Consider the following 21,530-nt stretch of genomic DNA (forward strand, 5'->3'; position numbering starts at 1 on the left):
ATATACACCATATGCTGCACACAGGCTATATATACACACCACATGCTGCACAAAGGCTACAAGTCATATGCTGCACACAGGCTGTATATCATAGGCTGCACACAGGCTATATATCATATGATGCACACAGGCTACATATATGCTGCACACAGGGTACATATCATATGTTGCACACAGGCTATATATCATAGGTGGCACACAGGCTATATACCATACACTGCACACAAGCTGTATATCATACACTGCACACAGGCTATATACCATACACTGCACACAGGCTATATATCATACACTGCACACAGGCTATATATCATACACTGCACACAGGCTGTATATCATACACTGCACACAGGCTGTATATCATACACTGCACACAGGCTACATGTCATATGCTGCACACAGGCTGTATATCATACACTGCACACAGGCTATATATATCATACAATGCACACCGGCTACATGTCATATGCTGCACACAGGCGCTATATATATATATATATATATATATATATATATACATACCCTGCTTTGATATATATACCCCCATACTATATACCCCTGCTCTGATATATGCCTCCATAGTATATACCCCTGCTCTGATATATGCCCCCATAGTATATGCCCCCTGTTCTGATATATGCCCCCATAGTATATACCTCTGCTATGATATATGCCCCCATAGTATATGCCCCCTGCTCTGATATATGCCCCCATAGTATATGCCCCCTGCCCTGATATATGCCCCCATAGTATATACCCCTGCTCTGATATATGCCCCCATAGTATATGCCCCCTGCTCTGATATATGCCCCTATAGTATATATCCCTGCTCGTATGTGCCAATACAAAACAAAGCCTCATACTCACCTGATCTGGGCAGATGACAAGTCTTCTCTCCTCTGGCTATTCTCTGTTTCTTCAGCCTGAAAGCCACTGTGACAGATCCTCCAGCATGCTTCATGATGTCACATCCCTGCTGGAGAGATCAGGTTTCCTTGCTGAGGTCCCACGCTGTCCTCTCCTCAGTGAGGGGGAGGGGCGAGGGGGGAGTGAGAACCTCAGCAGGAGACAGGTACCCAGAAGCTTTACAGGAAGAATCCATTCAAAGACCCACCAGGGGGGAGTCTGAGCCTGCCAGGAGGGAGATGCTTACACAGAATTAACCCTACACCTCCCTATCTCCCTGGACAGCATGCAGTGTGGCCAGTGCTGTGTCCAGGTACGGTTTCCACATGCTTTTTGCCTGTGGGATTGGCTCCCAGACACCACTTCTAGGTTTGGGCTGGTGGAGGCCCCCTAGTGGTGGAGGCCCCTGGGCATGTGCCCCTGGTGCCCTCCCTTTAATCCGGCCCTGCAGGTGGAAATGAAGAATGGAATGGCATGACTGCTGCCATGCTGCTTATTCCTTTCTCTGCGTTCAGTGCACTAAGTAATGAGCGAACCAGTAGCAATCTGGGATTTCATGTTGCCCGTGGGTTGGTGAGAATAAAAGTTGATGGGCTCAATTTTAAGGGATTGTTTACAAATGAAACATACCCATATTTTCTGGCGTATAAGACGACTGGGAGTATAAGAGGACCCCCAAATTTTCCAGTAAAAATATAGAGTTTGGGATATACTCGCTGTATAAGACTACCCCTCTTCCAACGCACACCAAATAAAAATTAATAAAAAACATTAGACAGCAGCGAGATCTGAGAGGCAGAGAAGGAGATACAGTAATACAGTTAGGATACAAGGGTAGCAAGACGGGTAAAAGAGGTGGGGTTTTCTCGGCACAGCGCCACTCTGCCGTCTCTCTTTTTTCCATACCTCAGACACCTGCAGCTTGCTCTGCCCTTCATACGTTGGGGATGCAGCTATTTTTTTTAGCTCTCCCCAACGTTTGTGGCGACTGCAGATTCCCCAGTCCCGTATAAGACAACCCCTGACTTTTGATAAGATTTTCCTGGGTTAAAAAGTAGTCTTGTACTGTATGCAGAAAAATACTGTAGTTATTGCATCACTTTCGGATGGAACTGCATCTCTACATTCATAAACCCAAAACTCATCTTAGACCATGGCAAAACCGCTGTAAATTTGTTGTTAAAAAATAATGAATGACACTTACCTCCCTGTCTGCCGCGGCACTGCAGGTATATTGCTGCTTTGTCCCACTGTTTGTTCACTGCCAGAACCTGTTGTCCTGACATTACAGGCCCGTTCAGCCAATAAGCGACTGCATCGCTGTCCCGCCTCTGTCGCTGATTGGTTGGGCAGGCCTGCAATGTCACAAAAGCAGGTAAACGCAATAAAGTATCTCCCATGATGCATATAGTAAGTGACTGACTCTGTGCGTTGTCAATCACTGGGTAGGACCACCTTCTGGACTCCTAAGCACAGAATGAACGGGAATTTTAATTTTGAAAAATGTGTAATTTAAACAGAAGCTTTCCCTATTTATCAGTCTACACTGTTCTCCCCGCCCTATAACATGCTGACCACAGATAGGACAGCATGTACGATATGAGAGATTCCCTATCATACAAATATTTTAGCAAGGTCTCACCACAAAGAGAATTACACTTTAGGATTTCATTACAATAATGCAGCCAGTGGTGGAAACTCTTCCTGTCCCTTCTGTGAGACACAAGATAAGGGAATAAGTGTTGCCGGTCTGTTCCTTGCAATATCATCCCACACAGATCTAGCGTTCACTTGTCAGCAGGACTGAACTGATTCATCTACACGCTGACATTGCCAAGTGACAAGCCCTCACACTCAGCAGGAAATAATCATAGACATATTTAGTCTTTCTTCTGAAATCTATAACTCATGTGGTATTAACTCCATAGCGTTCTGCATTAAATGTAGGCTACAATAATCAGTATATAATACTACTATAAAGGCCCTTTAATTGCCTATTGCATGTGCGGCCAGCAAGTAGACATAGCTTTGTAGTGACATCTGTTATATGAGTATCCACTCCTAATGTCTTAGTGTTCCAATTGTACATACAGATACACCAGAGAGATGAGAGGTGTGTCTCTTCATATATCCATCCATTATCTTGGACTCTTACCAGAAATAGCCTAGCAGATGTTTAATGCATGCTGAAGACTAATGGTCATGAAGACCTGAAAAGTCCATTTTGTGGTGCACTCTGTGTGGTATTTAATATTGTGGATGGTGGAAAAGCTGTATTTATTGCTTCAGCAATAGTAAATAGTAGAGACTGTCCCACCACTTTACTGTACATAAACATAGATGTATGATAGCAGGGGTCCGAACAATAACCAGTGACCCTAAGCACCCTGTAGGAATGGAGCGATGGCCATGTGCAGCACTACTCCATTTATTGTTGCTGGGACTGCCGATAACCAAGTACAATACAGGCTGTCTCCGATTAGAGAGGCAGCGCACATGAGTGACCTTACCAGTGTATAGTAAATGTACAGTACCCACAACTATGACTTGTGGAGGCTTCAATGGATGAATTTTGTTCTTATAATTCCCATTGTAGATTATAAGCCCTCTCTCCCTGTGTACCAGTCTCTTAACTTATTCCTGTCATTTGATTTACTGTTACATTCTGCATGTGTAAATTTTATATGTTAACCCCTATCATTTGAAAAGCGCTCTGGAATCAAAATAAATAAATAATAAAAAAATGATTAATAAATAATAATAAGCATGCATTCCAGGCATCTGCTGTTGGGGGGGCTGTAATTATAATGTAATAATAGCAGCAAACAAAGCCTCACTTTAAGGCCCGTGTAAAAGTAACAGCAATCAGTCAGGTACCAAGACAATAGCCTAATCGTCAGCTGATAGCATCATTTTTACTGCTGCAAAATATATTGCTATTGGCTGCACATATCCCTATGTGAACAGGGCACATGCAGCCAATAGCAGTACATTAAAATGGCCGCGCGATTCATTGTGACTTCTAGAGGCACTGCAGACTCATTTGCGACCACAGACGGCTGAAGATCGATCAGTGCAAAAGGACCCTTGGTTGTGCATTCAGCAAACAGTAAAGTATGGCAATAATTGAGTAGTTAAGGCTGATCTACATAACACTCCTGCATGTGTTGAACCGGGCTACTGAAACGGGTGTCCCATAATCAAAACCTCTCCACAAAATAGGTGTCATGAGTGTGTCTGATAGATAACTAAGCAGCCATACAGTGGGACCCCCACTCAACAGATAACCCAATGCCTCATATTTGAAGAGAGCAGCAGTCAAGCTTGCATGATACCACCCAATTCAAAGTCTGTGGGACTGCCAAAGGTTACCCGACTGCAGTTACTCAACTGTCCGTAGCTGCTTCAGGAAAGAATAACCTGTCAGGAATAGAGATGAGTGAACCGGGTTCGAGTCGATTCGAACCCGAACGTTCGGTATTTGATTAGCTGGGTCTGCTGAACTTGGATAAAGCTCTAAGGTTGTCTGGAAAACATAGATGCAGCCAATGACTATATCCATGTTTTCCACATAGCCTTAGGGCTTTATCCAACTTCAGCAGCCACCGCTAATCAAATGCCGAAAGTTCGGGTTCGGATCGTCTCGAGCATGCTCGAGGTTCGCTCATCTCTAGTCAGGAATCTATAGGTAAAACAAAGTAACACTTCTTGGACTGTTACTTGTTGGGTTATGCGTGGAGAACACTCGGTATCATTTTGCTAGGCCATGCAAGCTCTTTATGGGTATTTCAGTCTTGCCAAGGTATACCCTATGCCTAGGAGAGTATAACTAACTGATGGCAGGAAGTTCAACCACTGAGGCAAACTGTGACCTTGAGAATAGAGACCCCAGCATGCTCCCCACTTCTCCATCTATTGTCAGCCGAGTACAATGTTTAGATGTTTCTGGCAGCTCCCACAGTATTCCAGTAGGAGACTAGGGTCCCTGTTCTTGAGATTGTGAGGGGGCACCAGCTGTCAGCCGCCCTGCTATAAGCTAGTTATCTAGGGGATAACATCTCAAAATGGGAATACTCCTTTGGATAGATTCCTTTTCAATCCCTGTCTTTCGAACCTGTCTACAAATTCTGTGCTTTTGAGTTTAACGTAAAAGTATTTACAGATATAAAAAGCCTTGTATCTTCTGCCTTGGCCATGCCCCTAGTTTTAGTTGGCCTTAAATGATCATTACTGCTTGCTGATGACATGTAGTACATTGTGATTTTATACTGTATAGGTCTGCAATGACATAGTTAATAACAGTACCAAACATCCATTGTCAGTTTATGAAACGTGTCAATGTGTTTCAGCACCAAATAAACTTTGCACTGTATAGCTATTGTGGCTCCCTGGAATTGGACATGTGTAATGAGGCCGACATTCTTGTGGATCTCTGCCCCAGTGTTCTGCTTCTCACTTGATGAGAAATTAAGGCACAGAGAACCCTTCCAAAATTAGCCTGGCACACGTCCTTGTCATTCAATATAGTTGGCTTCAATGTTACAGCACGGCAGAAAGTTTTATGAGTTTCATGCATTAACCATAATGTGTTTTTCCAGCTTAGGCAGCAGTCTGGGACACCGCTGATAATCTTTCCACTCATCATTAGGCCTCACGTCCAAAAATGTAAATATTTCATGGACAGAATGGTAGACGTGAAAATGTCAGCGGGATATATGCAACATGAAACTCTATCTTTTCAATTATGACATCACCTTAACTGAGGGAGTCAGGACAGAGTCTGAGGAGTTTGGGTTTGTCATCATTGCATTCAGTTTGACCTTGTTATTTTATTTGTTTTTAAGTATTCAGCATTACTGAGGACTTGTCTATGAATTTGTAACGTGTTTTCCTGAAAATAAGACATTGGCCTATAATAAGACACCCCACCATCCTACTAACTAGCCTAAAATTAGGCAACTCCCCCAAAAATAAGGCACCCCCCCAAAAGTAAGACCGCTAACCACCCACCCATGCATCTCACCTGATCCCCTCATCTGCACGTCCTAACGTCCTGTTGCACGTCCCGCCGCATCACTGCACATCCCACTTTACATCCCGACATCCTTCCGCACTGCCGCACGTCCTGATGTCCCGCCGCACTGCCGCGTGTCCTGATGTCTGTCCTGCCGCACCACCTCACGTCCTGATGTCCTGTGAGTTTGCCAGGGGGAAGAGAGCCGAGGGGGGAGGCCGGGGGAGAGAGCCGAGGGGGGAAGCTAGGGGGGAAAGAGCCGAGGGGGGAGGCCGGGGGAGAGAGCAAATGGGGAGAGGGGGACAGAAATAAGACATCCACCGAAAATAAGATATGGTGCCTCTTTGGGGGAAAAAAACAATATAAGGCACTGTCTTATTTTCAGGGAAACACGGTAGTACAAAGCACGTTATTTAGATTATGCCATTGGAAAAATCTGTCCTTTAAAGTTAAAAGGGGTGTATACTTTATTCTGAAAGCAGAGTCACCTTTGTAGAGTGGGGCAGAGCTAAAATACTATTTGACATCTTCATTAAGGAAAACGGGTCCAAAGAAGCTTAAATAGGCACCAGCTTTCAGATAAGCCCATTGTCCCGATCTTACCTTTGTTATTTGGATCCCATAAAAGAACATGTCCTGAACGTCTCATTCTGATAGCATTTTTCATGTGTAGAACCACCTCTGCTCTAATTACATGACACATGGCAATGTACGCTTATGTTACAACATACAGCTTTCTTACATAGAACACAGTTAAATAGATTTAGGCTATCTACTTCTGAAGTCCTCTTCAAATTTTAAATCTTTTCTGCAATCTTTCCGATTTGCAGGTACTTTCACAAGCCACATAGTCTTCTTCTTTCTGTCATCTTTGATGTGCACATTTTCTAAAAGTCATCCAAACATTGACACAAAAAGTTTGACGTCTCTTTGTTGTCTCAGAAATCTTATCTAAAAATACATGTCCATCATCACAATCATCCATTACTAAATTAATTGGACCCAGGTTGCCCACTCTGTGCAGTATATTGTCCATTTGTACATGTTTCCACTTGTTCTGTTGCTGTCTCATCATTTCTTTTGAGGTTCACATTCCAAGTCTTCATTGTTAGTTTTATGTACGTAATGGGTTAGTAACTGGCTGAGTGATAAGAAACAGAGGGTGGTTATTGATGGAACATACAGTAGTAGTTACAGTAACTTGTGGGGTACCCAGGGCTCAGTATTGGGTCCACTGATTTTTAATATGTTTATTACAGACCTTGTAGAGGGACTACAGAGTAGAATTTCTGCAGATGATGCAGATGCAGATGATACTAAACTGGGTAAAGTAATCACCACAGAGGAGGATAATATAATATTACAGAAGGATTTGGAGAAGCTAGAGGCTTGGGCAGAGAAATGGCAAATAAAGTTTAATGTGGATAAATGTAAGGAAATGCACTTACATAGAAATAGAAACAATAAGTACTGTTATGTGTAAAACGATGGGTAAAACTGCTTCCAAAAAGAACCTGGGGGTATTGGTGGACAGTAAACTAAGCTTTAGCGATTAGTGCCAGGCAGCAGCTGCCAAGGCTAATAAAATAATGGGATGCATCAAAAGAGGTATAGATGCTAAAGATAAGAACATAGTTTTTCACTTTATAAATCACTGGTCAGACCACATATGGAATACTGTGTACAGTTTTGGGCACCGGTATATAAGAAGGAAACATATGAACTGGAGCAGGTGCAGGGGAGGGCAATCAAGATTATTAAGGTAATGGGTGGGTTACAGAACCAAGACAGATTATCAGATGTGGGTCTATTTAGTTTAGAAAAAAGAAGTCTTAGGGGCAATCTGCACACAATGTACATATATATGAATAGACAGTACAGAGATCTTTCTAGCGATCTTTTTACTCCTAGATCTGTAACCATGACAAGGGGGCATCCTCTGTGTCTAGAATAAAGAAGGTTTCACCATCAGCACAGATAAGTATTCTTTACTGCAAGAGCAGTGAGACCATGGAACTCTTTGCCACATGATGGTGTCATGACTGATTCACTAAACAAGTTCAAGGGATGCTTTTCTCGATAAGTTACAGACACTAGATTTCCTGTGATAGGACGTTGATCCAGGGATTGTTCTAATTGCCATTTTGGAGTCTGGGGGGGAACTTTTCTCCCTGTGATGGGGCGCTTGGCATCTGCCTCATGAAAGTTTTTGCCTTCTGGATAAACAGAGTGGGGTTATAGGTTGAACTTGATATACTCATATCTTTTTTTAACAATATTACCTAAGTAACTATGTAATTGTGCTGACAATGTACACTTAATACAGTGCTTCAGGAGATGTTGGCACTGTAAAACCTCATTAATAATAAATGATAAAATAATTAAAGTTAACGGTCAGTGGAAAAGACAGGTATACTGCTCTTCGTGTTGCAACTTAGTCTTATTTAACATAATACTGTCTTAAACCATCTTAGAAGAGTTTATGATTGTAGGATATCTCCTTACATTTTAACAGGGTCTCTTGATAATGTCTCTACCACTCTCCCCTTTAGAATATTGCAGAGAGAGTAAGTCAGAATAATAGCTTTTCTAAGCTGGACAACTCTTTTAAATGTATGTGTCTTATGCATGAGTAGTACCCTCTTCTGAATCTCCTTTCATTCACACAATACTGTTGTTGGTCTGCAGTGTGAGCCAATAGTAAAGTCGATCCACTGAACATATCTAATTCCAGTCTGTCGTCTGTCATCTTTAACCTTTATGACTCTTCTTCATGGTCTTTCTTTACTTAGCATTAGGGATGAGTAAATTTACAGTACTAGCATAGTGAAGTGCTTTGCTAGGCTTGGTCATTGGTTTGTCAGCCTGCTGCCTTTGAACTCTGTGCTGCCCTGGGTGCCTGGAAAAGCTGGATCCATACCTGGAAAATTTCAGTTTCCCAGGACTGAATCTATCTTTTCCTGGCACCTGTAGAGAAGCGTCACAGAGTTCAAAGGCACTGGTGTGGCAAGCCATCGGCCAAGCCTAGCAAAATGAATTGCTTCGCTAGTAGTGTAAATTCCCTATTTTACATGTTTAGGGCAAGGTACAGTACTCTAATTGCTGCAGAACTTTATTGATATGAAGTTACATACTACCCCTTTTCCATTATGTGAGGCAATGTGTCATATAATTAATATACCATGCCATACATACTATAAGGCCACGTTCATATGCTGTAAGACAACAGCCATTCTGTGACACAACTGTTCAACTTGGCTGGTACTGCAGTAACGGCCTGGATTAACTTAATTTCTTTTGAATTGGAATGCGGGCACATTCGTGTGGGCTCGCATTCCAATTAATCATAGCAGACAATGTAAAGTGCGGCCGCAGCAGCGCTTTACATTGTCTGCATTGTAAATTTTGACGTTTCAGTTTTATGTTTGGCTGCATGAAATCCCGGCCAGAGTGTATACTGTGTGTATACACTCCGGCTGGGATTCTATAGAAAACAATGTTATTTGATTTTTCACTAAATAGTGGCATAAAGGTGTCCTTAGGGTGCCACTGTCATGAAACATTGTGGTACCTGTTTCATGTAAAGATGCAACTACCCAATTGGTTTTATTTTTGACCTGATCAGTCATGCCATGATACAAATCTTCATGTATATCTACTGTATGCATTGAATATATTATAATTAGTTGTTTGAGAAACTATTCTGCTGCCATGTGTGCCTTTATTAGACCTCATGTAAAAAAACAGCATGAATCTGAAGCATTTAAACAAACCCAAAGTCAATGGGAGTTGCACAAATTACACACATTGTATAAAACACTGACCACTACCAGCAGCGCTTAGTGAAATGGGAGCACCCATTTAAAAACAGCCATATCAATAAAATTTAATTTAGTGATTAAAATTTGACAGAATACTGATATTCTGCCTTAGTTGACCCTACCATGGTCCACGTGGAGCAAATACAGTATACGAGCATATGAGAGATTTGTGTTCTACTTGACTTTAATAACATGATAACAAAAGAAGTTACATAATCAGATCCTCCTAGATTGCGGCTGTAGACAGGACAGCCTGACCTGGGACAACATAACATTTTCAGGGGGTTTCATGAAGTGTCTTGAATGGCAAATATTGCTGATAGCTACACATTTACTCTAGTGCTTGTGACATCCATTAAACATTTATAGCTGTTACTCTGCCGTCTTATACCAATGATTGATTGCCTAACTTGGGTTTAACGGCCATCATAAAAATATTTTACTGCCAAAGTCATGTGGCTTTAATGTAAACTATATATTACACGTAAAATAAATGTACTTTTATGGAGGACTGAAAGCAGCACAGATGTGTTGTGGCTTTTTGTTGAACTACAACTCTCAGCATGAATGTAAAACCGTGCCTGAGAGCTATAGTGTGTATACATCTTTTGAGTTGTTTGTATTATAGAGGCTAGATTGCTCATACAACAACAGCAACAGATATTCAGAAAATACATATGAAATACAGTGAAGAGATATGGAAGATTTGTGATTTGGATCTTTTGGAATAAAAAGGATATATGTGTGCACAATACAATACACATATCTAGTCAATAAGCGTTCCTAGGAATGTTTGTTCCTGATTATCGCCTCATGTAACAAGCTGATCGCTGGGGGTCTGGCTGCCACCGATCCCACTGAACCTGGTAGCATTCAATGGCCCCATAGAGAATCAATGGAGCACAGGCCATAGTGGATGCTCAGGCATGGTGAGCACTCCATTTAATGCAGGGAAATTGTGTTCCTGTTCTCTGGATTGGTGGGGGTCCCATCTGTTGGACCCCAACAATCAGGGGATAACAAGCTTGTTATCCCCTGTCCTACCTGATAACAAAGTGAGATTGGAATGCCCCTTTAATGGGCTATATAAATGATCCAGCTACAGTTGTCTATGTGGATTGCAGAACTTGCAGCTACTTTGAGTCCCAAAAGTTTCTATACTGATTCCCTATGGGTGTTGTGAATGTTCAGTGGTTCCCCTTTAATCCATGTGTACTGCTCTCTTATCAAACACATTATATTACAGATTCAGATTACAGATATTACAGATTCCTGCAAAACTACAACTCTCTGTGCTTCTGCTATGTGTCCCGTGGCTCTGCAGTGTCAGAGTGTCGACACTCTGCCACTGCAGAGCCACGGGACACAAAGCAGAAGCACAGCTCCGCGGGCACCTTCCGGACCTCCGGGCGCTCACCTTGGTATAGGAGCTTGGAGGGAGTTTGGTCCATATCAGCCACTTCTACATGTGACCTACCCTCTAGCCGTACTCCGGACAGTGAGTAGCCATAACCCGCAGCTGTCCCGATTTGTGACATAACACAACTGATTAACTATACAAATTAATGTAATTAATATTACTGTATGCCTCGACGACCCCTGATGAGGTCACCGTAACAGGTGGCTGAAACGCGTTTGGTCGAGGTGTTGATGTCTAAGGACTGGAGAGCAAATACGACTACTGTTGCCGACACAGGGACCACGTTGACTAATATACGGATGGGTCTGTTGGTATAGTCATTGCTCCACCTGATATACTTTATGATGCTGGTGAACATTAAGCTGGGTTCACACTATGTATATTTGAGGCTGTATTTGGTCCTCATGTCAGGTCCTCATAGCAACCAAAACCAGGAGTGGATTGAAAACACAGAAAGGATCTGTTCACACAATGTTGAAATTGAGTGGATGGCCGTCATATAACGGTAAATAACTGCCATTATTTCAATATAACAGCCGTTGTTTTAAAATAACAGCAAAAATTTGCCATTAAATGACGTCCATCCACTCAATTACAACATTATGTGAACAGATCCTTTCTGTGTTTTCAATCCACTCCTGGATTTGGTTGCTATACAGCCTCACAAATACAGCCTCAAATATACTGTGTGTGAACCCAGCCTTATAATACTGTAATATTTGTACAGTGTACTGCAAATAGTGTTTTTGTTTCTGGTGATTGGTCCCTCTGACGGATCAGGGAACTGACTGGACCGGACAGGACTAACTGATTTTTGTAGGGAAAGTTGAGCATGACATGGTGCATTATTTCCTACTGAATTAATAATTATTTCGGAGAAATCGAATTTCTGGACATAATTGTATATATTGGTGATGGTTGTATATTGAATAAACACCCTTTTGTTATAAGCATATCCTATCTTTGTTTTGTATGTGTATATATATATATATATATATATATATATATGTGTGTGTGTGTGTGTGTAACTGGGATCAGCGGTTGTTCAGCAGTATAATGGGGTCAATCAGACTTACAACCTGACTTTTATTTTTACATAATTGACTGCCATACTGTAGTCACTCTATGGAAAATGACAACAAGGTGCTATAGGAGGCCATACATTCTCTTTGGAAGTCCTCTGAATGACTTTTGTTCTAATTTTTGAGTGTTCTCCTGTTTACAAGAGGCTGAGATACTTTTGCTGTTGTTTTAACAACATGATTGTAGGGCTAGCACATAACATAGCAGTATTCACACTCTATATATATCCTGCAGAGCTCATTGCCAGACATGATACTGGCTCCCCTTTCCAGAGTCTAGATATCCAGACGTGTTTTGACATTAGAGTGGAGCAATGTCGAAGTTTCCTACTTTATAGCAGCCAAGATGCTTTTATTTTGCCTGTATGGACAATGGAATCTTATAGAATGTTTGTATATGCTGTAACATGATTTTTAGAAAGTGAGTATCAGATTGCAAAACTTATGGAACATACAATGTCACAGTTTTCACTGAATAGTTATATGGTATAGAAATCTGACAAGCAGGTAACACCAGGCCAAAATTCTGCCAGTGGAAAGAAGGTATATTGTGCAGATGTTTGGGAAAAAAAGTATGTTCTCACTCCCCCCATCTAGCAGTAGGGGATTTCAAGTTAGTCTGGAACATAGCCAGGGTCCTACCAACAGTGTATAGTTTGTGAGGTTTTATAATGTAGTTTTGTTTCTCATGTACGCATACTGTGCTTCTGTGTGTCTTCAATTTTTTTTTGAGGCAAGAGTTTTTTTTTTTTTAACATATTTGTAAGGAATCTGGTGAAAACACATTCATAGAATTAGTCACCCCTAAAAGTACTGCTTGTACAGGACTGTAGAACTCTGTACGCCATCATGCGGGCTACCTGTGCCACCAAGCAGGCTTTTTGCATTGTTTTTTGTCATGTGTATGAGGTCTTACATGTAAAATGCTTGGGGCCTATGTAGGCAGGAATAAACACAGAGAGGTTTAAAAGGGAGTACTTGTAAAGAGCTAGAAAGACTCTGTATGACATTAAAGGGGGGGTTAAGCTAATGACGAGTGTGATTGATGGATTCTGGCAGCTACAACCCACTGTGGCTCCTGAGAATCAGACAGTGCTAAATAAAAAAAAAAAGAAAAGAAAATCCGAACCTAGTATAACACAAAATCAGTATGTGTGAACTGAGCAACAATAGTAAATCTGCTCCAATCTAATTCATCCTTATGGCTCATACGTAACAATGCATTATTTATTCATTAATGGTGTATTGCCAAAGGCAATATTCATAGACAGACTATCAGATACTGAATAGTTTGGGGGAGGCGGTATGCTGCTTTGTGCATGTTGTGCTTTGGATGCTTGCAATTTGTGAGTTAAAAATTACCCAGTGAAGTAGATCAGTTGTCCCTGTGACTAGAACAAACATATTACAGATACTGAACGCTCTAAAACAGTAGGACATGTCCAAGCCAATGGCAGCATAAATGCATTGCAAAACCCCATGTATTATTACACCCCATTCACTAGCGTTGTTCTGTACTTATTACACATTTAGGCCAGGTTCAGACTATGTAACTGTGCGGCTGTATTTGCGGCTGTAATTGTGCGGCGGTATTTTTGGTGGTTCATGCGTACGCTGGAAAGTATAGGATATACGGCTGCACAGTGCACACTATGTATGAATCTACGGCCCGATCGTAAACGGACCCGTAAAAAATGAACAAGACCATTGTTTGCGGCTGGACATGCGGCCGTGGATTGACAGGCGGTCCATACGGAGTACTTCAAAAATAGCCGGCAATGATGCCGAATGCCGATGCCTCTAATAGTTAATATATTAAATTAATAAAACACATTTTCTTTGTAATAAAGTCCCTTTCGTTGGTCAATAATTTAATTCTAACGAATCCATCATTTTGCAATTAAATATACTGTTAAAATAAATAGATATAGAAATAAATGTATATTTATATATATATTTATTTTTTGACAGTATATTTAATTGCACAATGATGGATTCGTTAGAATTAAATTATTGAACAACTAAAATGATTTTATTACAACAAAAATGTGTTTTATTAATTAAATATTAATTAGTACAGGAAGCTCCATAAGCCGTTAATTCATATTGCCGGCAAAAGAGCTTTCTGTACTAATCATCACTTTACTTTAATGAAAACATCAAATGTTTCTTCTAATTATGTTATCACAATAGCATTATTAGAAGAAACATTTAGAATTATATGTGCGCTCAGCTGATTGGCTGATCTGCTTAGCGCACATATAATGAGCCGGTCCGCAGTACAGTGACTTCATTGTGCTGCGGACCAGCGAAGAGACAACATCGGGGGGAGTATAGAGCTCTCCCCACCCCCTCCCCAGCACTGCACCCCTCCCAGCAAGGAAGGGGGGGTCAGTTAACCCCTTCCTTGCTGGGATGGGTGCAGTCTGACATCAGTCTGGCCCCCAAGGGGTTAAGGGGGATGCAATACATCCTCCCTTAACCCCTTGGGGGCCAGACTGTAAGCAGCAATCTGTAAAGATGCTGCATACTGTAAGGTGCACAACACCGCTCACAATGATGGGTGTTGTGCTCCTGTTTGTGTATTTTTTGTGTGTTTCTCCCTTTTTGTTTTTCAGATATCGGTATCCTGGGGATTACGTCGGATTCCGTGGACTACGTCAATGACCAGCGTTTTTTTTTTTTTTTAATAAAATGGTCAATGAGGGGTGTGGGGGTGTTTTTATTTGAATATTTTTTTTTTTTAACTTGTGTCTTGTCTTTATTTCTTTACTTTATAGACTTAGTAGTGGAAGCCGTCTAATAGACGGAATCCATTACTAAGTTGGGGCCTAGTGTTAGCCGGTATAAAATGGCTAACACTAACCCCCTATTATTACCCCAGTACCCAATGCCACCAGGGGTACTGGGAAGAGCCGGGTGCCAGTGGTCCTGGAGTGTCAAAATTGGCGCTCCTGGACCGGGCGGCAGCAGGCTGGTAAGATTTAGGCTGGGGAGGGCCTAAACCAATGGCTCTTCCCACCCTGGTGTTACCAGGCTGCTGTCGTTTGGTTTTTAACCCAGCTGGTTATAAAAATGGGGGACCCTATGCGTTTTTTTTTAAATTATTTATTTATTTAAAAAAAAAACCGCATAGGGTCCCCCCTATTTTTATAACCAGCCGGGTTAAAAACCAAAACAACAGCAGCCTGGTAACACCAGGGTGGGAAGAGCCATTGGTTTAGGCCCTCCCCAGCCTAAATCTTACCAGCCTGCTGCCGCCCGGTCCAGGAGCGCCAATTTTGACGCTCCGGGACCACTGGCACCCGGCTCTTCCCAGTACCCCTGGTGGCATTGGGTACTGGGGTAATAATGGGGGGTTAGTGTTAGCCATTTTATACCGGCTAACACTAGGCCCCAACTTAGTAATGGATTCCGTCTATTAGACGGCTTCCACTACTAAGTCTATAAAGTAAAGAAATAAAGACAAGACACAAGTTAAAAAATTTTTTTATTCAAATAAAAACACCCCCACACCCCTCATTGACCATTTTATTAAAAAAAAAACAAAAAAAAAACGCTGGTCATCGACGTAGTCCACGGAATCCGACGTAATCCCCAGGATACCGATATCTGAAAAACAAAAAGGGAGAAACACACAAAAAACACACAAACAGGAGCACAACACCCATCATTGTGAGCGGTGTTGTGCTCCTTACAGTATGCAGCATCTTTACCGATCGCTCCTTACAGTCTGGCCCCCAAGGGGTTAAGGGAGGATGTATTGCATCCCCCTTAACCCCTTGGGGGCCAGACTGATGTCAGACTGCACCCATCCCAGCAAGGAAGGGGTTAAGTGACCCCCCTTCCTTGCTGGGAGGGGTGCAGTGCTGGGGAGGGGGTGGGGAGAGCTCTATACTCACCCCGATGTTGTCTCTTCGCTGGTCCCCAGCACAATGAAGTCACTGTGCTGCGGACCCGCTAATTATATGTGCGCTCAGCCGATCAGCCAATCAGCTGAGCGCACATATAATTCTAAATGTTTCTTCTAATAATGCTATTGTGATAACCTAATTAGAAGAAACATTTGATGTTTTCATTAAAGTAAAGTGATGATTAGTACAGAATGCTCTTTTGCCGGCAATATGAATTAACGGCTTATGGAGCTTCCTGTACTAATTAATATTTAATTAATAAAACACATTTTCGATGAAATAAATTCAGTTTCGTTGTTCAATAATTTAATTCTAACGAATCCATCATTTTGCAATTAAATATACTGTCAAAAAATAAATATATATATAAATATACATTTATTTATATATCTATTTATTTTAACAGTATATTTAATTGCACAATGATGGATTCGTTTAAATTTAATTATTGAACAACGAAAGGCACTTTATTACAAAGAAAATGTGTTTTATTATTTTAATAGATTAACCATGAGAGACATCGGCATTAGTGCAGAGGATCGCAAACCCCGGTAATAGCAATTCATGTAAACTGTGTTCCCTGCTTTCCCAGATGCATCCAGAGGTGTTTTGAGCCGCATGTCTATATTTTCCCACGGCCGTAGTTTCATCCGCACATTTACAGCCGCATAAAAAATACAGCCGCACAGTTACATAGTGTGAACCTAGCCCCCAGGAGTAGTGTGTAGTGCAGCAATTAATTTTTTATGCTTAATTAACATACATTACACAATTATATAACTTTGTAATGTGTGTCCGTCCTCTTCTCCCGGGCACCATCTTGGGTCGATGTTGTCAAAGCAGGGGGCGGGCCTGGTCTTCTTCCTCTTCGCTGTCTTCCATAGCAGTGAATGGGAGAGGAAAAGGCTGCAGGAGCAGCCTTTTCATTGGTTGGAGCTCATGACATGGCTTCCAGCTTGCTCAGCCCTGATTGCCCGAGCTAGCTGGAAGTCAAGTGATGCGCTCCAGCCAATGAAAAAGCTGCTGGTGTGCATTTCTCCTCATTCAATGCTTCGCAACCCCGAAGTGAGGGAGACCCAAGGACGGCGGACAAACATGACGGGGACGCACCCGGCAGGAGATTCAAACTGCGCTATTTTTTTTTTATTTTTTTTTTTTGGGGGGGGGGGGGGGGGGGTGCCAGACTACTTCTTTAAGGCTATGTTTACACAATGTCATTTGTAGGCGAAAAATGTGCTGTTTGATGATGATGATGGCTGTTAGTAATGATCATAACTTAATAATTATGGCAGTTATTTTACGTAGAAAGACATTGTGGGAACATAGCTAAAAGTTGATGGATTCCATATCAGGCTTTCATTATCTGTAATGATGTCGGCCATGTTTGAAAATTCTTGGCCAATATTGGGACAAAAGATCTTTCGTACATTTGGGAAAGAATTTTTTTAGAACAATTCCAGAATTTTCCAATAAAGATCATTTATCCTTTGCCCGGTGTCATTGATCAAGTGTATCCAGTTTAAATAATTGCAACTGCCAATATGGACCTAATCATGTATAGCTGCCACTCCAAAATGCTCCGTCATTATTAGGAAGATGCAGGTTGCTGAGCCCTGCATGTAGATGAAGATTGTACAAAGAGATGTGGCACATATCTGTACTCCTTTCTATGTTAGTCTATTGGAGCTTCTCAGGTTATTGGGCTAGAACTCAATTGCGCCTTTTTTATTGGCTGTGTGGTTAAAGGGGTTATCCAGTGCTACAAAAACATGGCCACTTTCCCCCTCTCTTGTCTCCAGATTGGGTGGGGTTTCAAACTCAGTTCCATTGAAGTAAAGGGAGCTTAAAGGGGTTGTAAAGGGGTGGTATCAGAAAGTTGTTTAGATTTGTAATTTACTTCTATTAAAAAATCTCAAGTCTTCCCATACTTATTAGCTGCTGTATGCCCTGCAGGAAGTGTTGTTTTATTTTCAGTCTGACACAGTGCACTCTGCTGACATCTCTGGTCGAGACAGAAACTTTGTCTCGGTTTTATATGAATCCCCATAGAAAACCTGACAGTTCCTGTCTCGGACAGAGATGTCAGCAGAGAGCACTGTGTCAGACTAAAAATAAAACAACATTTCCTGCATGACATACAGCAGCTAATAAGTAAGGGAAGACTTGAGATTTTTTAATAGAAGTAAATTACAAATCTATATAACTTTCTGACACCAGTTGATTTGAAAGAAAAAGATTTTCGCTGGACAACCCCTTTAATTGTAAACTACACCTGAACTGGAGACAAGAGAGGGGGAAAAGTGGCCATGTTTTTGTAGCGCTCGATAACCCCTTTAAATAGTTTTCAATCGATTCTTATTTTTTTTAAGTGATGAAAGGTTTGTAACATAAGGTTTTTTTTATACTGCATGATAAGAATACAGTCCCATTACTATTATTATTCCGTGTGTAAGAACATTGAGAAATAGAATATGTTTTAAGTCCCTACACAGGTTGCTTATCGGCAGGCAGGAACGCTCACTGACGATAATCGACTTGGGTTAAAAGGTCAGTAGTCAGCTGACAAACAAGAAATCGCTTAACCTGACAAAAAAGGTTGTCCAGATTGACCATATACTGATATACTGACAGCAAGCCTGTTGACTACAATGGACCCAATCAACTAATGGCTACAATTGGTTCATTTTTCGAACACATATGGTCTTTTTTGAGAGATTGAAAGTCATAGTCTGCTCCGCAAAAAAAAAAAAAATACAATACAAAATAAAATACATTCAGAAAAAGGAGCAAATGTGGTTACTAGCCAAATATTTGTTCTCTGTTACAACCAATAGGTTCTTTATCAGTATAAAACAGTATATGTTGCTAACTTTTTGTGACAGACAGTAGATGTATACTGTGAGGGTACAGAGAAAATGTGACTTGGAATATAGCAATTGTGCCGCTAGGGGAGTCTGATGGCAGCTTCCCCATTTATATCTCATCACTGAGCCTATTAGGATACCAGGAGAGGTAGCTGATGGCCTAACTAGCTTTTGCATATGAATGGTTTAGGTGAACAAAGGGACCAAGGCATTCCCCTTCCACACACAGACAGACATGGACATCCTCTTGTATATCAGGCAGAAACAGTATATGTTTACATGTTTAAAGCGGCTCCAGGATAAGTTTTTAGAACACAATGTACCTGTATTGTTTTTTTTTTTATCTTTATGATTGCTGTCTATAAAGCTTTATTTACTAGGCCTCAGACAACAACTTTAATATTTAGGATTTTTATGTCATGGATATGGGAGGGAAATTATGATCCATATATATTTTCTTCACCATGGCTGGCAGTCAGAGCTGGCCATAATATAACTCTCCCCTTGTCAACCTGTCATGTCCGATTATGTATTTGCATCTAAAAAAATGTGACCCTCTTAGGAATTGTCTGCCTGGGCAGATACTTTATAAACGGCCATAAATCAAGAAATACCTTTTCATTTACACGTGGTGTTTTATCTCAGAGCAGATGGGGGATATGTAAGGAAATTGTAGTCAAATGTTTAAATACTTTCAGCTGAACAGATTTTTTTTTGAGTGGAAAGAGAATATATTTTTGTTCTTAATGTGTGTAGCTCACATCTGGCAAGCGTTTGCTTTTTGTATGCATGAATAGAAAGGAAATCTCATCTTCAATTTAGCTGGGATGTGGTCAGGAATATGACAGTGTTTAAAGGATATGTCTTGTGATGTACTGCCATAAGAAGCCTGTACAAACTTGGATGGTTATTTGTTGCAATGTCTCCCTCCACTCCTCCCTTTGTCTGCCCAGCATCTCTCATTAAAATACACTAATGGCTTTGAAGCCCACTTTGGACCTGGCACAGACTTTAGGTTTCACCCACAAGCCAAACATATGCTTGTATATATTGAAATTAAACATGTTTGAAAGTAAGAGTGCAGCTCTCCGTAACAAGTCGAAAGCGGAACATTAAAGGCTTTATTCTGTGGCCATGTGACAGGTTTATAAGGTATTTAAAAAAGTTTCTGCATTGGAAATAGTTGTATACCATGCATAAGATAAACAATATTCTCTCTATAACCAGCAGTTTTTTAAAAGACTTTATAATTTAGATATCTGTCAATTCTGTATGAAATTACATGGGAGCCATTACACATAATGAACTGCACCAAGGAAGCCTTATGATTGACTTCATCTTAATAGAATTGGCATGGTTATTGGAGTTTATGGATGGCACTGGTACTGTTGGGGCACAGTAGATGGCATTGCTATGCAGTATTGAAGTTGATACTGTGATTAGTACTGTTACCAATGTGGAATCATAGGATATCATTAATGAAATCTATATGCTTTTTGAATTTGGGTGAAGTACTGTATATTGCACTGCCGTGCTGCAAAACATGAAAATAGTCATGTCTTTAACCTATATAACATGTAGTAATTGTTTATAGCAACTCGCCCATCTTGACACTGTGAACAGCCATTCTTCAGCAGAGCTGGATTTCTATAGTGGCCAAAATAAAATAAATTTGGGAGGTTCTTGCTGGATGGTGCCTGCCCACCTAACCCATGGAAACTGTTGTCTAAGCACTAAGTACACACGTTGCTAAGGTCCTGAGCGCACTCTAAGGCTAGGTTTACATGTCAATAAATATGGTGCATTGTAAGACAGTTTACTCTCTCTGCCAGTCCTGATATACTCCCCTCTAAGCATAGAAAATGGCTTATTGCGTTGGTCCTTAAATCCTGACACAGGATGTTTAATGTAAGAGCATATTTCCAGAAAGGAAGATTGAGCATTGTAAGTAATGAAGGTCACATACTGCAGGAAGGATTTAAATCCAGCCAGTCCATTAGAAGTAATATATGGTCATCCATCAATACTGAGACGTCCAGTCCTCTTCATAATATTTGCTTGTCTCTGTATACTTTACTTCTACTGTGTGCTTTAGACTAGCTTTATGTGACTTTCTTTTTTGGTGGCTGATAAGAGAATAAATAAATGCCGCCCATCTAACTCTCTGTAACGTGTACCTGCTTGCCCGGCCTGTGTGTTGGTGCAGCTGTAGGTTTGGGAACATTACCATTTGTCTAGAAAAACATTCCGTTATAGACAGATACAAACACATTTTCTACAGGAGTGTAACTCAGACTTATCTGGGCATTGCCCCAGCCAGCGGGATAGGTAACTACCACTTTTTTCTCATTAAATGTTTCTAAGGTGATGGATTCCACCTTTGTATAGCTGATTCATTACACATTTCTGCATTTAAGCTCTCTCTGTGTCCATTGCTATGGAAATGACCTTTGTAAAGCACTGATTTAATTGTGTAAGAGCAGTGCTAATGCATAACAATAGAACTATA

At 41.0% G+C, this 21,530-nt stretch overlaps 1 protein-coding gene across 2 annotated transcripts in view; it reads left to right on the plus strand.

Annotated features, from left to right (window-relative positions):
* Positions 1-21,530, plus strand: part of NUAK1 (NUAK family kinase 1) — an 80,699-nt gene that overhangs the window by 12,242 nt on the left and 46,927 nt on the right. The window contains exon 1 of one of the 2 annotated variants that reach the window (XM_069973937.1): positions 21,317-21,349. The exons of the other annotated variant lie outside the window; for it this stretch is intronic. The gene's annotated coding sequence lies outside the window, so the exon portion shown is untranslated. Of the gene's footprint in view, positions 1-21,316; positions 21,350-21,530 lie in introns of those variants that run through there. 2 annotated transcript variants of the gene reach the window in all.

Source organism: Dendropsophus ebraccatus, chromosome 1 (assembly GCF_027789765.1).
Source record: "Dendropsophus ebraccatus isolate aDenEbr1 chromosome 1, aDenEbr1.pat, whole genome shotgun sequence".
Taxonomy (NCBI): domain Eukaryota; kingdom Metazoa; phylum Chordata; class Amphibia; order Anura; family Hylidae; genus Dendropsophus; species Dendropsophus ebraccatus.